At 38.4% G+C, this 17,182-nt stretch overlaps 1 non-coding gene across 1 annotated transcript; it reads left to right on the forward strand.

Annotated features, from left to right (window-relative positions):
• The first annotated feature begins 16,416 nt into the window (after positions 1–16,416).
• On the forward strand, positions 16,417–16,522 carry LOC122033134. The gene has a single exon (XR_006126389.1). It is a non-coding gene; the product is annotated as a small nucleolar RNA R71 (small nucleolar RNA).
• Positions 16,523–17,182: the final 660 nt, after the last annotated feature.

Raw genomic sequence — 17,182 nt, forward strand, 5'->3', positions numbered from 1 at the left:
CAAATTAAATTCAGACTCATTTGTTGAGAGACCCAAGCTAAACAAGGAAGGAGCTGCTTGGATGACTGGATTGCTTAAAAGACTAGGATGTCTTATATGGCTGATTGTTGACTGCTGACTCTAAGTGCAGAGTCCTAGTGCAAACTCTGAGTTCGAGTGGACTTTAGTTGGGAAGGAAGCTGCCAAATGGTTCCTTCAATCGGGAAGCGAAGAAGTTGAATGCTCCCTCAGTTGAGAAGCAGAGGCACCAAGTGTTGGTGCTACTTGGAATTCCGTTCTATTTCCCCTGTACAAAAATTTGTACAAGTACAGAACTTTTCCTAGCAGCCCATGTTCTCTACAGAAGTTAAACTTGGATTTCAAACGAAACTTAACATTTTTAATCCAAGTTGTTCTTCAGAAGTTAAACTTAGATTGGAAATGGAACTTAACATTTTTACTCCAAGTTCAACCCATGTGTTCTTCAAAAGTTAAACCATATTACAGAAGTTGATTAAATATCTATTTTAAAGATTGGCTTCCAGGTTAAACATGGCGAGACACTCGGTCTTCTTGGGTATGGGATCATCCACCACTTCCTAGACAAAGCCTTTCAAAGAAATTGAATATTTAAACTTTTTACAGTAACCTTAGGTTTAACTATAGAGACCACAATAGAAACACAAAATTGAAACACAAAATCGCTAGCCTCTTGCGTTGGTATTTCAGGATCCTTACAAAGAAAAACTAAACTAGTACACCGCGAAAATAATTAACTAGTTATACCTTTCTTTATAGCTTAAAGACCTCTTGATCTTCTGTTGTATTCCTCTCCTCTTCTTGGACGTCGTGTGGGCGACAATCTACCAAGATGAAAACACCCGACCTTCTCCTTCCTTTCCAAACTTTCAACCACCAAAGAATGCAAAGTGAAGAGGCCTCCTTCTTCTTCTTCTTCTCCACCAAGCAACTGGGCACCGAGTGCTTCTTCTCTTCTTCTTCTTCTCCTTCAAGCCATGACCACCAAGGTGAGATGGGCACCGGCCTAAAGAGAGAAAGAGAGAAGAAGAGGGCCGGCCACCAAGAGAATAAAAGAGAGAAGGCATAGGTTGTGTTTAGAGAGCATCCCCTCCTCCTTTTTTATAATCTTTGCTAGCGGCTAATAAGGAAAGTTTTTAATAAAATTTCCTTTTATTTGCTATTGTAGATGGTTACAAAAAAGGAAAGATTTTAACAAAATTAAAATCTCTCTTTTAAAGCATTGTAAATAGTTATAAAAGGAAAGATTATAACAAAATTTTGTTTTAAACAAAATCTTCCTTTTATTCCTATAATGGTTGGTTACAAAAAAGGAAATATTTTAACAAAATTAAAATCTCTCTTTTAAATCATTGTAAATAGTTATAAAAGGAAAGATTATAACAAAATTTTGTTTTAAACAAAATCTTCCTTTTATTCCTATAATGGTTGGTTATAAAAAAAGGAAAGATTTTAACAAAATTAAAATCTCTCTTTTAACCATTGTAGATAACTATAAAAAAGGAAAGATTTTAACAAAATTAAAATATCTCTTTTAACCATTGTAGATAACTACAAAAAAGGAAAGATTTTAATAAAATTAAAATATCTCTTTTAACCATTATAGATGACTACAAAAAAGGAAAGATTTTAACAAAATTAAAATATCTCTTTTAACTATTGTAGATAACTACAAAAAAGGAAAGATTTTTTTAAAAAATAAAATCTCTCTTTTAATCCATTGTAGAAAGCTATAAAAAGAAAGATTTTAACAAAAAAATTTCAACAAAACTTCCTTTTCTCTTCTTATATGGCCGACCCCATTCTTGGGCACCAAGCATGGCTTGGCCAACCCACATCTTAGGCACCAAGAGGGCTTGGCCAGCCCCTTGCTTGGGCACCAAGCAAGGATGTGGCCAACCCCTCATTTGGGTAAGAAGGAAAATCAAAACGGGTGAACGCGAGGCTTTATAGAGGCTACAGCAGGGACCGAGAGGAGGAATTGATTTTGGCCTCTCGATGAGCTTGAGCTTCCTGTGTTCGACCCAAACACCCAACTCAAGTTCATCAATAATAACTCATACCACTAAAGAGTTATTATTGAACTACCGCACCAATCCCATATTACATTATGAGCTCCTTATCATGAGTGCATTAGTCTCCCTGTGTTTAAGATATCGAATGCCCATTAATTAAATGTGTTACTGATAACTTAATTAATATCTAGCTCCAAGAGTAGTACCACTCAACTTCATTATCATGCTGGACTAAGTCCACCTGCAGAGTTTACATGATAATCCTTATGAGCTCCTTAAGAAGACATCATCAACCTAGATAATTAAGACACAGTTTCCTAGTTATGACGAACAATGGTGGTCACGACGAACTGAGAGGATACCCAAGTGCTACCATGGGTAGATCTACCGCGCGAATGCACTACATGAAGGAAGAACGAGGAAATGAAGTGGAGCAGAATCTCTTTTCTATTGCTTTTGTCTGTCTCTTCTACCCAGGATCACAACCTCCTTATATAAGAATTCTCACATTTGACTATGATAAGGCTAAATAAAGGTCATTCAATGTCATTACTAGCCGACCATTTACTCGTCGACTGTTTCAGTCGACAATTACAGATTCGAATTAATTCATCCATTATATTTGAGCAAAAGATTAATCATGTAGCAAAATGTTGGCTCATCAACTTAGGCAAATTCGGTATTTGACGCGCATAGGTCGTACTCGCACACGAGTCAACTTGATTCAGTACAATTTAGACCTTTGATTTACACCCCCTACACACCTACGCATGAGAGAGAGTCTCTCCCAATCAGAGTCAGTCCTTGTCGTTTAAAGGCCCTAGGCGAAACTATATATTATGCCCCAATTTTATCTTCCGAGCACTGTTTTTTCCAAAAAGAAACTTTTACATCATTCATCGTAGAATATATACACCTATAAAAAACACACAAGATTACTCATTTAAAGTGTCTTCATGATGCACTTTTAAAGGCAAAATCATCAATAATCATATTCAATATTTTCTAAAATATTCTTTTCAATGCATAAAATTACTAATACATCTAACCTATCTTGAGTCATTGTGATACGTAAATAAGATTTTATTAATTTTATTTAAAAAAAAAATTGACAGATGCCACTGTCACAGGTATTATAAATAATATCTTATAAGTAATCATCACATTTGAAAACATATCTATTATTTTTAAAAACTATAATATTTGAATGGAAGACCATTTTTTATTTGTTTCATAATATTCACTTCGTAATATTGCTTGCAAAACTTATAGTTCTTAAAATATATATTTTGCATCAATATCAAAAGTGTCACCATATCTTAAAGTATTTTCAAGATTTATATAAGAACTCATCAATTCATCATCATCCAATGAAACTAATTTTACAATAGCATACAAGAACCAAACATAGATTCAAAATATTATAACTATTCAAACTTACTCTTCAATTGTCGAAGAGCAATATCAACCACTAAGATAAAATAATCTATTAAAAAAGATTCTTCTAGTTATTGATTTTCCCTTTTAGTGTTAGCAATATCATCAAAATATCTCTTTCTACAAATTTTATGTTTTATAAGAAATACAAGCTCAATTTCAATATTAGATGCTATTTTTTTGCATCAACCATAGAATAAGAAAAACTATTTTCTCTATATTTTTCAAAAAAAGAAACAAAATCAACAATTGTTTTACAGTAACATCAAAATGCATATCCTCTGACTTTCATTTTTTGCTAAGTTAATTTTATGTAAAATATCATGCTAAATAATAATGCTTAATATAAATTCAAAACTTGAAAGTTCACCAAATGCTAAAGTTTCAGCATCTCTACTTAATTTGCTGCTTCAGTTATTTCTACTAATGTGAACAAAGCTTCTCTAATTTGGGAAGCTTGAAATAGTATTGCTTTGACTATTTTTATATGACTTTCCCATCTTGTAGTTGGCAATGATTTAAAAGTTAATCCATCAATATATTTAAGCAAATCATTCCATCTTTTTGTTGAATTAAAGAACATGGTGTACATACATTGACATGCTCCAAAAAATGATTTTGCTTTAGCATAAGAATTTGTCATGTCACAAACAACTAAGTTAAGAGAATGAGAATCACATGTCATGTAAAATGTTCTAGGATTAATGTCAAGCAATCTCCTTTGCACACCTTGATTTTTGTCTTTCATATTAGATCCATTATCATAACCCTGCCCTTTGGCATTATCAATATCAAGTTCTAAAGATTGTAAAACATCTTGCAATTTATTGAAAAGACCTAAACCAGTTATATCTTCTACATTTACAAATTCTAAGAAGTACTATTCTATTTTAATTGGAGTCTTTAAAACATCTACATATCTTAATATGAGAGTCATTTTACTTTGTTATCTTCTACATTTACCTAAACTAGTTGTTCTTTGTCACTTGCATCTAATGTACAATCAAGAATTACTGACAAATATCTTGTCTCTTTTACTTTTTAAATTATTGCATTCCTGACTTGAGAGGCTAGAATAAATATTAACTCATTTTGAATTTTATGACTAAGATAATGATAATGAATCTTTTTATCTTGAATCAGTAAAAAAATGCTCTTGTATTATTGGATCAAAATCTGCAATCATTTCAAGTAAACTAAAAAAATTACCATTACCATCTTCATAAATTTTATCATGTATACCACGAAATGTCAAATTATGTATAGCAAGACATTTGATAACAACAACTATTCTTAGCATAATGTGTTTTCAATGTTTTGTGTCCTTTTAATTTGTTCTTGCATTTCCTTATCAATTGTCAATATTTTCTTTAATCTCATTTGTAGTTCAACAAAAGCTCTCAGATTAGTGAGGTGTTCAATACTATTTTCATGTTGTTTAAGTTGGTCACATAAATGTTTCCAGTCATTAACTCCTCTTGCTAAATTACTTTTAGTGTGTATTATTTTAAACAACTTACAACAAATACAAAATACTTTGTCCAACTCCTTCGAGTACACTAACCATTTTCGATCACAAGTCTCACCATTTGATAACATTTGAATATAGTAAGCATGAGAAAAGTCTCGAGATTCTTTATCTAAAGGAAACTTGAGAATATATTCTCTTTTAGGACCTCTTTCTACGAGTAAATCTCTCATTTTTATAGCAAGATTATCCCAAACTATTGGATTAAATATCTTCAAATCATATTTAGGTGTTGAACATTGATATTCATTTATATGCTCATCATCACAATAATTATCAATATATTTAGTTTTGTTAATTTCAGTTTTATCCAAATCATTAAAATTTATATTCTCTTCATTCTCATTTTCTACAAATTTCTCATTCTCATCACTTTCGTTTCTCACAAATTCTTCATTTTCATCATTCTTGTTTTCAACAAAATCTTCATTTGCATTTGATTCATTAGTTAAAGTCTGAACTAAGCATTCTGTTGTATTATGTTATTTTTTACTAAAATATTTATTCAATGAATCTCTTAAGTTTTGGGCTATCTCTTCTTTTTTTTTTTCCTTTTTTTTTTGTTTTTTTTTTGATATCCAAAGAGTTGTTTCATGATGATAGATAATTATGAACAATAAGCAATAAACAAAGAATAATAAAACTAGATATGGAGAATTTTTCTTTGATTCAAAATCCACTTATATAAGACCTTACACAGATATCCTGTAAGTTTATAAAAACAACAATTCAATTGTTTAGGAGTTGAGACCTTATTTGTACAATTAAAAATACAAGTACATCAACTTTATTAAAGAAGTCAAAATATTAATATGCCTAAAAACAATAGTGATAAGATGAAAATCGACAAAAAGTGGATGTGTTTTCCTTCTCCTTAATATTTAAGGGTTCCTTAAGTTGATATAACTAAAACCAAATGGTTCATAATTATGTAATTTCTAAAAATAATAAACATGAAATAGCAGGTATGAAGGAATTATAATACATAATGACAAAAACAAAATATTATTAACAAGAAAATGAAAAACATGAGCATTTATCGATAAGGGAGCTTCGTCATGGTGAGGGAGAGCGGGGCACAACAGGGAAAATCAACAGGAGAAGTAACTTTTCGATATGCAAGTTTAAATTTAGAAAGAAAACTTGTAGATCAAAATTCAGCTAGTTATATCTTTTAAAAGTTTTTCCTATCTGAAATTTATGTTTACCGGCAATAGATCTTAGTCACGGTGAGTGAGGGAGCCGAGAGGTGCCGGGAAACCCTAGCTTTGTTGCAGCCAGTGAGGGAGGCTCGAGGGAGGGCGCGGCGAGGGTCGACGTCGCGGCGAGGGTCGACGTCGCGGGGAGCATGGAGCTTCATCGCATCGAGGGAGGGTGCGGCAATAGAGGGCCAAAAAACCTAGATTCTTGAGAGAGCGGGGAAAGAGAGCTAGAGAGGGCTCATAGTCGTTGCAACGAGGAAGGGAAGGCACGACGAGGAGAATCACGAGGACGAGAGAGAGCTATATATATAATGATTTTTTTTTTAAAAAATCAACCTTTTCTCTTTTCCTCGCCGAAGCCCTTGCCCTCTCTCACCCTCACGATTCTCCTAGTCGTGCCTTCCCTCCCTCGTCACAACAACTAACTAACTAACTAACTAACTAACTAACTAACTAACTATATATATATATATATATATATATATATATATATATATATATATATATATATATATATATATATATCACAATTTAAATCAATAATAAAGCCAAGACATTACTGATATGGTGCATGAAGGTGGAGCCCGATAAGGCCAGACAATCAGAAGTCAAGGGGACGTGGCAGTCAAGGATAGTCCAAAGTCAAAGGGACATGACGATTAATAGTCAAATGGATGTGGCAATCAAAAGAAAGTAGGAGTTAGACCACCTCATGTCACCAGCCGCATAATTCCTGGTCGGGTACAGTCAGAGCAGGGTACCAGATCTGGGATATAAGACGCAACATGGAGTAGCGCCAGGCCTGCCCCGACTGGTCGGGTTTCTTCAACTCAAGCTGCATAGCCAGGCCTTGTACTTTCAGTAAAACAACTCTCAGTCGGCCCTTTAATGATCCAAACGTGAAAGATGGGGCCCTCACCATAGCTCGTCACCCTCATCAAGACTCAAGCCAGGTGGCACACTCGAACGGTCATCCCTAGCTGTCCGTAGCTAAACCCAGGTGAGACAGAAAGCACTAGGTGACAACAATGTCAGGAAATCGTAACCTCCTGTCAGGGAATAACTACCACACGTCAGAGAATATTCTAATGGTCTACAATCATCTTCAAATGGAACCTTCCTTCCACCAATAGGAAGCCACCGTACACCTTCTCTCACCCTACAGGCCCTGACACCCGACATTCTCTGACAACATACAGGCTCTGAAGGTACGCAGCATCATATAAAAACGGAGGCCCTCTCCCTTAGCCAAGTACGCGGACATACACACTCGACTTTTACAATTCACTTTCTTTTATACATTGTTCTTTTGGGGAAAAAGTACTTGACTTGAGCATTGGAGGGCCTGCGCCGTAGACTTTTCCCCTGGTTTTTTTTGTCTCTAACATTCCATGTGTTTGTCTGAGTTTGCATAGAGCCACAATACCGCCGGTCTCGTTACCACTGTTCTGGAGTACCACATGGGGGTTCATTTTTCTGTTACACATACGCTAGGTGTGCCCAAGTCATCTCTCCGCCAACGCCAGTACCATCTCAGCCGATCTTCGTCTGACTCAAATTCTGAACAGGATCAATTTGGTACCGTCTATGGGAACTTCCTTCACCTATTTTGGAGCGTGACGATGGAGGATGCTGGAAAGATCAATGTCACCATGATAGTAGGAGAGTGTGAACTATTCAAGGAGGCCAAGAGGTGAGTGGCTTCTAAAAAACACACCACTGCTTCACATCCATACAAGATGCCTACAGTTTCAAAGGACCAGACTTGTGTTTTCGACAGGGGGTCTAAGAGGAAACAACCTGAGGATTTCCCTCAAGACTTCTATCATAAGCCCTGCTCGGACTATATAACAAGGGCTTGGACTATTAATAAGAAAGAGAAACATCAGACCTCAATGGCCGAAAGTTCCCCGCTTAGGGATTCAAAGAAGGGTAAAGTCATAGTCCTCCGGGAGGAGCCGAGGGAGATGCCCGAGGAGCAAGTGCCCTTCTCTCTAAGGGTACTCGAGGAGAAGCTACTAAAGGGGTACGAGCTCCCAGCTATTGGAAAATATGATGGTAGCAAGGACCCATAGGATCATCTTCAAAAATTTTGGAATGCTGCGTTGCTGCACCAATACAGCGACGCCATCAAGTGCTGAGTGTTCTTAAACACTCTGTTTGGCTTGGCACAAAAAGTAGTTCTATGGATTGCCAAACGGATCCATCACCTGCTTTAAGGATTTCAAAAACGCTTTCCTGTGTCATTTCACCAGTAGTAGAAAATATCAAAAGATAGACCACTATCTCTTCGCCCTCAAGCAAGGATCTGCAGAGCCCTTGAGAAATTATATAAAATGCTTCAACCAGGTAACTCAGGATGTCCTATCCGCTACCTCCGAAATCTTGATGAGTGCCTTCTCTCACGACCTGGTGGAGGGAGAGTTCTTCTGAGCCCTCATTTGACAGCCTATGAAGAATTTTGATGAAATGCTGGGGAATGCAACCAACTACATTAATGTAGAAGAAGTCAAGGCTGCCCGGAGGAAAGTTGACAAGGCGTTTGCTTCTGCCAATGCTCCTGCCAATAAGTCGGAGAGAAGACTGGCTCAACCTCTAGCTCGACCCTTTCCCCACTCTAAGGATGTTCGACCAGGATTTCTGCCCGATCAGTAATCTAGTGCTGCGCAACGAGTCAAGTTGTCCAAGCCCCCAGATCTGGTCAGTGGGGGTCCCATTATGGCACCTACCATAGGTCTCACACTCATTCCACGGGAGACTGCGTCCAGTTCACCCGTGACTCTCAGCGTGCAGCTGAATTGGGCCTGCCTCAACCCGAGATCGCGCCTAAGCTTCAGAAGTTGCTGACCAACTCACCTACTGCCACGGGGCAGTCCAGTAAATCCCTGCTAGAAAGTGGATGCCAGGGAACTCAGCAACCAAGCCGGGGCAAGGAGCTGGTGGAATCCCCCGAGGAAGAGAATAGGAGAAATATCGCCATCCGGGAGATTGGTATGATCTCCGGGGGGCCCACCGATGGAGACTCCACTAGAGCCCGAAAATCCCATGAGCGCAGCTTGGAGATACATGCGATGGGATACATCTGGGAACAAGCTGCATGGCCTATAATTAGCTTTGGGTTGTAGGACCTGGAGGGAGTGGAGCTCCCCCATAATGATGCCCTCATAATTAAAGTTGTCATCACCAACAGCAGCGTGGCCAGAGTTTTCATTGACACCGGAAGCTCTGTCAACATACTATTCAAGAATGCGTTCGAGGGCATGCAGATCAACGCTAGTGAGCTCCAACCCATAGCTACTTCCTTGTACGAGTTCACTGGCAACGAGGTATGACCAATAGGTCAAATTAAGCTAGTTATATCTTTGTGTAGTGAACCATTGGTGAGGACACGGAGGAGCACCTTCATCGTAGTTGATTCTCCATCCTCCTACAATGTCATCCTGGGAAGACCCGCACTACACGAGTTCTGAGCAGCAGTCTCTACCTTCTATCAGAAGATGAAATTTCCTGTGAGGGACCAGGTCAGGGAAGTCAAGGGCGAGCAATTGGTCTCCTGTAGGTGTTACATTGACACGGTGAAGGTCAAGGCTCGCAAAGCTCAAAGAACCCAGGATGGAAGAATCCACATCATCCAAGAGGAGCCTCTACCTATAGCCGAGGAACCCATCCCTTGGGAGGAGGTCCAGTTCTATCCTGAGCGTTCGGAGAGCATCACCCGCATATCAGGCAACCTGTCGATCGAAATCAAGACAGATCTGGTCAAATGCCTGATACGCAATAGGAACATCTTCGCATGGTCCCCCGAGGAGCTACCGGGAATCAAGCCCAAGGTAGTTGAGCACAAGCTACATCTCTTGCCTGACTCTCGGTCGGTCAAGAAGAAGAAATGAAACTTCTTGGTCGAATAAAATAAGATCATTCGAGCTGAAGTGGATCAGCTCTTGAAAGTAAGACATGTTAGAAAAGTACATTTTCTTCCTTGTCTCTCTAATGTGGTCCTAGTATCTAAGTCTAATAATAAGTAGAGGGTCTGCATCAACTTCCGAGACCTCAACTGAGCTAGCCATAAGGACTGTTGCCCGTTACCAAGGATCGACCAGATGATGGACTCAATCTCGGGCTGCGAGAGGATCTGCATGCTTGATGCTTATTAAGGATACCACCAGATCCCTCTCGCCTAGGAAGATCAGAAGAAAGTTAGCATCATCATAGTCGACGGTACTTTTTGTTATATAGTTATGCTATTCAATCTACGTAGCACAGGAGCTACTAATCAGCGGATGATGGACAAGATCTTCTGGGAGAAAATTGAGCGAAACATGAAGGTTCTACTACAGCAACAAACCTTATCGCTGATGTGGAGGAGACCTATGGCACGATGCGACAGTACGGGCTGAAGTTAAATCCACTAAAGTGCCTGTTTGGAGCTCGAGGAGAAAAATTCCTGGGGTACATCGTTATCGAACGGGGAATTGAAGCCAACCCGGAGAAGGTGCCAACACTTAGAGATATGCAGGCGTCTAGGAATCTAAAAGAAGCCCAGAAGTTGGTGGGCAAAATCACGACACTCTCCAGGTTCATATACCGATCTATAGATCGGGCGCTCCCCTTTTTTAAAGTTCTCTGAAGAGCTGCCAAGTTTCAATGGGACAAAGAATGCTACAAAGCTTTTGAGGAATTGAAGCAGCACCTGGAGACCCTGCCCTCACTGTTTAAACTTATTGCTGGAGAGCAGCTCTGAGTATATCTGTCAGCTACCCCTGAGACTGTGGGGGCAGTGTTGGTGAAAGAACAGGATGATGTACAAGCGACCAGTGTACTTCTTTAGCCACCTATTGAAAGGGGTTGAGTCTCGATACATGGCCCTGGAAAAATTGATTTACAGATTAGTTCTCATGGCTCGCCGCTTAAGACCTTACTTCCTGGCACACCCAATTACTATCCTAACCAATAGTACCATGAGGAAGACCCTTATCAACATGGAGATAGCCGGCCGCCTCATCAAATGGGCAATCGAGTTGGGAGAATATGATATATAGTATCAACCCCGAATAGCGATCAAAGGGCAAGCACTTACCAACTTCCTAATGGAGATCCATCGGTCTAACTATGAGGAAACATGAAAGATATATGTGGATGGGTCATCCACTCAGCAAGGAAGTGGAGTAGGGATACTCCTAATATCTCCTCAAGAAGACATCATGCAACTAGCCGTTTGGCTAAACTTTAGAGCTATCAATAACGAGGCGGAGTATGAGGCACTACTAGCTGGATTGCAGGTAGCTCGGCATGTGTTACGCTTCTGCAAGTGCACGGATACGTCGTCAGTAATAAAAGATTATCGATCCCACGAGAACTGGTTATAGGCGCTAGCGATTGTGCACGTAGAATTAGCTAAACTACCGTTGGTTGTAAGTTAACTATTTCTTAGGAAGAAAGGAAATGGGAAGGTAGATGTGAGAACTAGCAAAAGAGAGAAAGGTTAACTTGGCTTGGGAAAAGTTCTAGGAGTTTGGTTTTGTTATGGTGGAACCTGATGTATCATGTTCTATCTTTTCCTCATTGTCAATCAACATGCATTCGCCAGAAGTTAATGCTACTATCCTTAAGCACTAAACAGAGAAGGTCCCTATGAAATCCTGTTACGGTTAACCCCTATCACTAGGGCGCCTCGGTAGATCACAAGAATACAAATCTAATTAATATCTGTTACGAACCGCAAGTATACAGTTTCATCGTCAGTAATATATAAGATTATCTAACCACAGGGACTGTTTATTAAGCATTAGAGATGTCACCAAGTAAGTTATCTAGACGGTTGAAAGTTGGCTTTGACACTTACGAACTAACGATTGTGATTAAAGAGAGAAAAAGAAGGTTGAGACGAAGAGAGAAGAGAGAGAGAGAATTGATCTTGGAGGGAATGAGCTTTGGGAGATGGATTCTAGGATTTCGGTTTCATTATAATACTAGGAGAAATTACATAGATTGCTTAGTTTCTACCCTCTATGTCCATGCTCTTGCAGGAAGTTAAATTAGTCAATATCCCTAAGTATCGAATAGAGACGATTCCTGTGAAATCCTGTAATGGTTAACCCCTGTCACGAGGGCGCCTCGGTAGATCACAAGAATGCATGTCTAGTAAATAACAATAAGGATACATGTAGAGATTTGGTACGGTTTACTACTTCCTTATGTAGGAATTGCCTCTCCTTTCAAGAGAATGTCCTAGACATCCGTGAACGGGTTACCCTTGCCACTAGGGCCCCTCGGGTATACGATCTAGAGCACTTTTTCTATGAGAGCAACAATTCCTAAGGGATTATTTATCCTTTTAAGGGAACGTCCTAGACGTCTAGAAAGGGTTACCCCTATCACTAGGGCACCTTGGTTAATACACTCTAGGGCATCCCCTTTGCATGATTAACAATCTTCCACATCAATCAACAAATCATGCGAAGAAATATAAATATGTAACACATACAATTCATCAAGCATGAACAAGACATTAACAAGTCATTGAATAGAAATATGACGAATCTACATAGTTCTACATCTCCATCATATTACAAATACTTCCTAATCCTAGAAGAGGATATTTACTCCATTGTGAGGGAAGAACAACCACAAAACATAAAGTAAAGCATACTTACAACCCTTGATGTGAGAAGAAGGGGAAGAAGAGATGCTTGCCGAGGTTTCCGATGTCTTGGGGATGCCTCCTTGCTCTGGAGATGGACGGAACGTCAAGGGATGGCGGTGGATGAAGCTCTAGGGTTTTCCCCAAAGGGGAGAACCCTTTCCCAAGGAGAGGGACAAAGTCCCAAACCAAAGATGCCCCCAAGAATAGGGTTCTTGACCCTTTTATAAGTTAGGGTGCGGGTGCCACGGCACGACCGTGCCTTCTTTTGCTTCTAGTCGTGCTGCACAACCGTGCCAATTGGCACGACCGTGTGGATCTGGGGCTCGGCTCTTGGGACACGGCCGTGTAGGATCGCACAACCGTGTATGGCTTGGCTGCTGGTCGTGGGGGGCACGACCGTGCAGGTTTGCACGGCCATGCACGGATCCTCCTCCGTTTGGCCGCACAGCCGTGCCAAAGTTGCATGGTCGTGCATTGTCCTTCTTCTGTTTGGCCACACGGTCGCGTGAGGTTGCACGACTGTGTTCTCTGCCTCATTCTGGTGCATCGACAATCGCTGTTTTTGCTCCGAAAGTTGTCCCTGTCGACACAAAACCAAACAAAGTGCAGATATCCGAACATAAGAGTATTTATGCTGAATATATGCTAAGAGAGGTGAACATGCATAGAATATACGTGAATAAAGTAAGTGAATGTACATCAAAACATGTATAAATGTTCATAAGATCTACGCACATCACACCCCCAGACTTGAACATTTGCTTGTCCTCAAGCAAAACCCGCAATCTAGATTTATGTGTGTAAATGGCATGTAATAATCCCTAATGAATCAATATAAACCTATCATATAGTTTCATTGATGAGTATTATACAAAAATTATTTGAGTGTGGCCTAAGTAGAAGTTCTCCGTGCTCAGTGAAATAAGTGGCTTAACTTTTTCAAGTGTCAATCTCTAAGCCTAGTCAATTTTTCACTTAACCGTGTTCCTCATACTTCCGGCGATAGCCACTTACCTGCCACACGCAAGATTCATTCCCCTCAAAAATGCTATGCATCATCTACACAAAGTCTCAAAGGAATACTCAGTATCAAGAGAAACATAGCATTCATTTCCCCATTAACCTAACTCAGTCTCAAATGGGTGAATTGCTAGTTTCCATTCACAATAACTATTTTTTATCTCTTATTTTTTTTCTTCTTTTTTTTAATGTTTGCAAAGTATCGAACTTGAACAAACTTTCATTTTTTTTTGGGATTGATTTTTCCTAATGAACTTACATGATCTGAGTTTATCCAGTAACCAAAATGTAGTTGAGAGGTCACCATAGAAGGAAGAGTACTAGTCCAATTTTATAAATCATGACTATTTTCAAAAATATCTACCATCAAAGTCAAGCATAATATGAAGAGATCCTAAAACTAGGCCAACATTCAAATTATTCTAGTAATAACAATGCTCACTTCATGCTACTATGGATAGGAAAATAAAGATCAATAGGCATACTAGCATACCAAATCACACAACATTAATATCTAGATAAAACATGCTAGTATTTTGCATTAAGGAACAAACAATCATAATATGATAAATGATGCAACTAGGAAAAATTTATTATGCAAAAGAAATAAGCAAATACTAAACTAAACCAAATGCATCTAATGCATCCCCCCAGACTTAAACTTTTCATTGTCCCAATGAAAACTAAAAACAATGTGGAGGAGATTAAAAGTAAGAGAAGTTACCAAATGATGTTTGCCAAATGCCCATGTCATTAACTTCTCCATCATGTAATTGCCCTCCTCCTAATCTTTGAGTCCTATAAAAGAAAATTGACAACAAAAATTAAGTAGAGGATACATACTTATTATGAGGAAAGAAATGAAACTAGAAAGAAACTAAAAACATGAATGAAAATAAGATTGAACTTGGGTTGTCTCCCAAGAAGCGCTTGTTTAAGGTCATTAGCTCGACTACCTCATTAGATTCATCGAAATTTCGCTCTTAGAGGGGTAAGATATTTCAACACCCTCTTACCAAGGGCTCTTATTATGGAGGGAGCTTTCATCAAAAAGTGAAGAATCGCTCTCTCCATCTTCGTCTTCTTGGAAATTCTTTCAGGAGGTCGAAGACGGTTCAAATCAAGCTTCCAATTATAGGCCCCATGAAAATCTGCACACCCAAATGAAAAACATACCTCTCTCAAGCATGCTATATTAGATAGAACTAGAACCTTATTAAGATAAACTGAGTATGTATCACAAATTGAATCACATCCAACAAATCTACTATTGGTATATCTATCAAATTTTTCAAAAGATCACAAAGGATACTAACCTTGCTTTGCTGAGAGATACCTAAAAGTTCTAAACATGTGGATGTGACTTCTGAATCTTATATTGGCTCTAGCTCTAGCTCTAGCTCAAGTAGTGGTGCCTCTAAAAGTGGTGATTCTTGGGGCTTTGCTTCTATTGCACAAGTCCCGACACATTGGTTCACAACATGTTCAATCCTTGCAACTCTCATAATCTCATGAGGTTGTGTGGATAAAGGAGGTGATTCTTGAGATGTTACTTCCACAACACAACTCCCTACACTTCCTTTCATAATATCATCATCAAACCAAGCATCAAAAAATAAACCAACATCAATATCCTTAGTGGGAGAACCATCTATAGGAGGATCACTAACTTCATTTGCAGTTTTAAGTTGATCTACCACATCACATTCATCATCTGAAAATTTAATTTCATCATAACACCCTATAAACCCATAAGGTAAATCAGAAAACTTGTTATCCACTGCATTATCATCACAATCCTCATCTGAAGAGTCCTCATCTTCCTACACATCTAGAAATCTACACTCAACCATATTAGTGTCACAGAATTTGCCAAAGTCTTCATTTTCATTAACCCTCACTAGCCTTTGTGGAAAAGGAACCCTTAGTGAAGGTCTTGGGAAAGGTACTTTCTTTTTCCCGTATCCCCTTTTAGCTTACGGAGGAGATCCAACTTGCTTATCTAGTGTTGATGTGATCAACCGTTGAGGGAAAGGTACTTGCGGCCTTTGGGAACTTCCTAAAGTAATGGAACTGAGTTCTTGTGGTCTTCTACTGTTCATCTCCTCAATTCTATACAAGTCCTTTTTCAGAAGTTCTTCATGATTCTTGCCACTTCTCAACTTAGTATCATTATCATTTGCACTAGACCTTGTCTGTGTAGGAGGAAGGTCTTCTTTGAATCATTTTGTAACTATGCTATTAATCTTTTCCCCCAAATGTTTGAACTCCTCATTCTGTGACTTGTGAATTTCAACATTTTTGGGTGGTTGAACTGCATTTTGTTTGACATGCTCTCTTGCATTTATGGCTTGCACTTCTTGAATTTTTGAGGAATATTCCATCCAACTTTTGTTTGACCATTCATGGAGGTTCAATGTTACTTGATCAATTAATGTATATGCTTCATTTACACTCTTGTCCATAAAAGAACCTCCAGCCAAAGAATCTAGCAAACACTTATTTGAGAAAGAAATTCCCCTATAGAATATGTGCAAGGTCAACCATTTTTCCAAACCATGATAAGGACACTGTCTTTGAAGACTCTTAAATCTATCTCATGCTTCAAATAATGATTCCTTATATACCTGAGCAAAATTTGTGATGCAATTCCTTATGTAAATTGTTCTGCTTGGAGGGAAAAATGATTCAGAAATTGCTTCTCCAATTGTTCCCAACTTGTGATGCTTTGAGGATGGAGAGAATATAACCAAGTCCTTGCTTTATCCTTAATACTAAAAGGAAATGCCATCAACCGAACTGCATCTGCTGACACTCCTTCACAATTCACCATATCACAAAGCTCTAAAAATGTCTCAAGGTGCAGATAAGGACTTTCTGGTACTTCTCCTCCAAATTTGTGACCTTGTATTATGAAAATTAATTCTGGGTCTAGTTGAAAATTTTCTACTTCAATATGAGGCTGCACAATGGGAGACATAAATCTTGCAGAAATAGGTGCCGAGAAATCTATTAAGGGCATGCTTGACATGTTAGTGCTCATCGATATTCAAGAAAAATTTTTTTGAGTAAAAACAAAAATGAAGAATTAAAGATAAGAAATAAAATGCTATATGAAAAACAAGAAACAAAATGCAAAATTTAAATTGCTAAAAAAAAAATAAATGTAGAATTTAAAGACAAGAAAGAAAATGCAGATTTTTTTTTTGATTATGTATATGGAAAACAAAAACTATTCACAAGTCTAGATTAACTAAATTGCTAATCTACTAATGTTAATGTGAATAGTCCCCGGCAACGGCGCCAAAAACCGCCAAAA

Source organism: Zingiber officinale, chromosome 11A (genome assembly GCF_018446385.1).
Source record: "Zingiber officinale cultivar Zhangliang chromosome 11A, Zo_v1.1, whole genome shotgun sequence".
Classification (NCBI taxonomy): domain Eukaryota; kingdom Viridiplantae; phylum Streptophyta; class Magnoliopsida; order Zingiberales; family Zingiberaceae; genus Zingiber; species Zingiber officinale.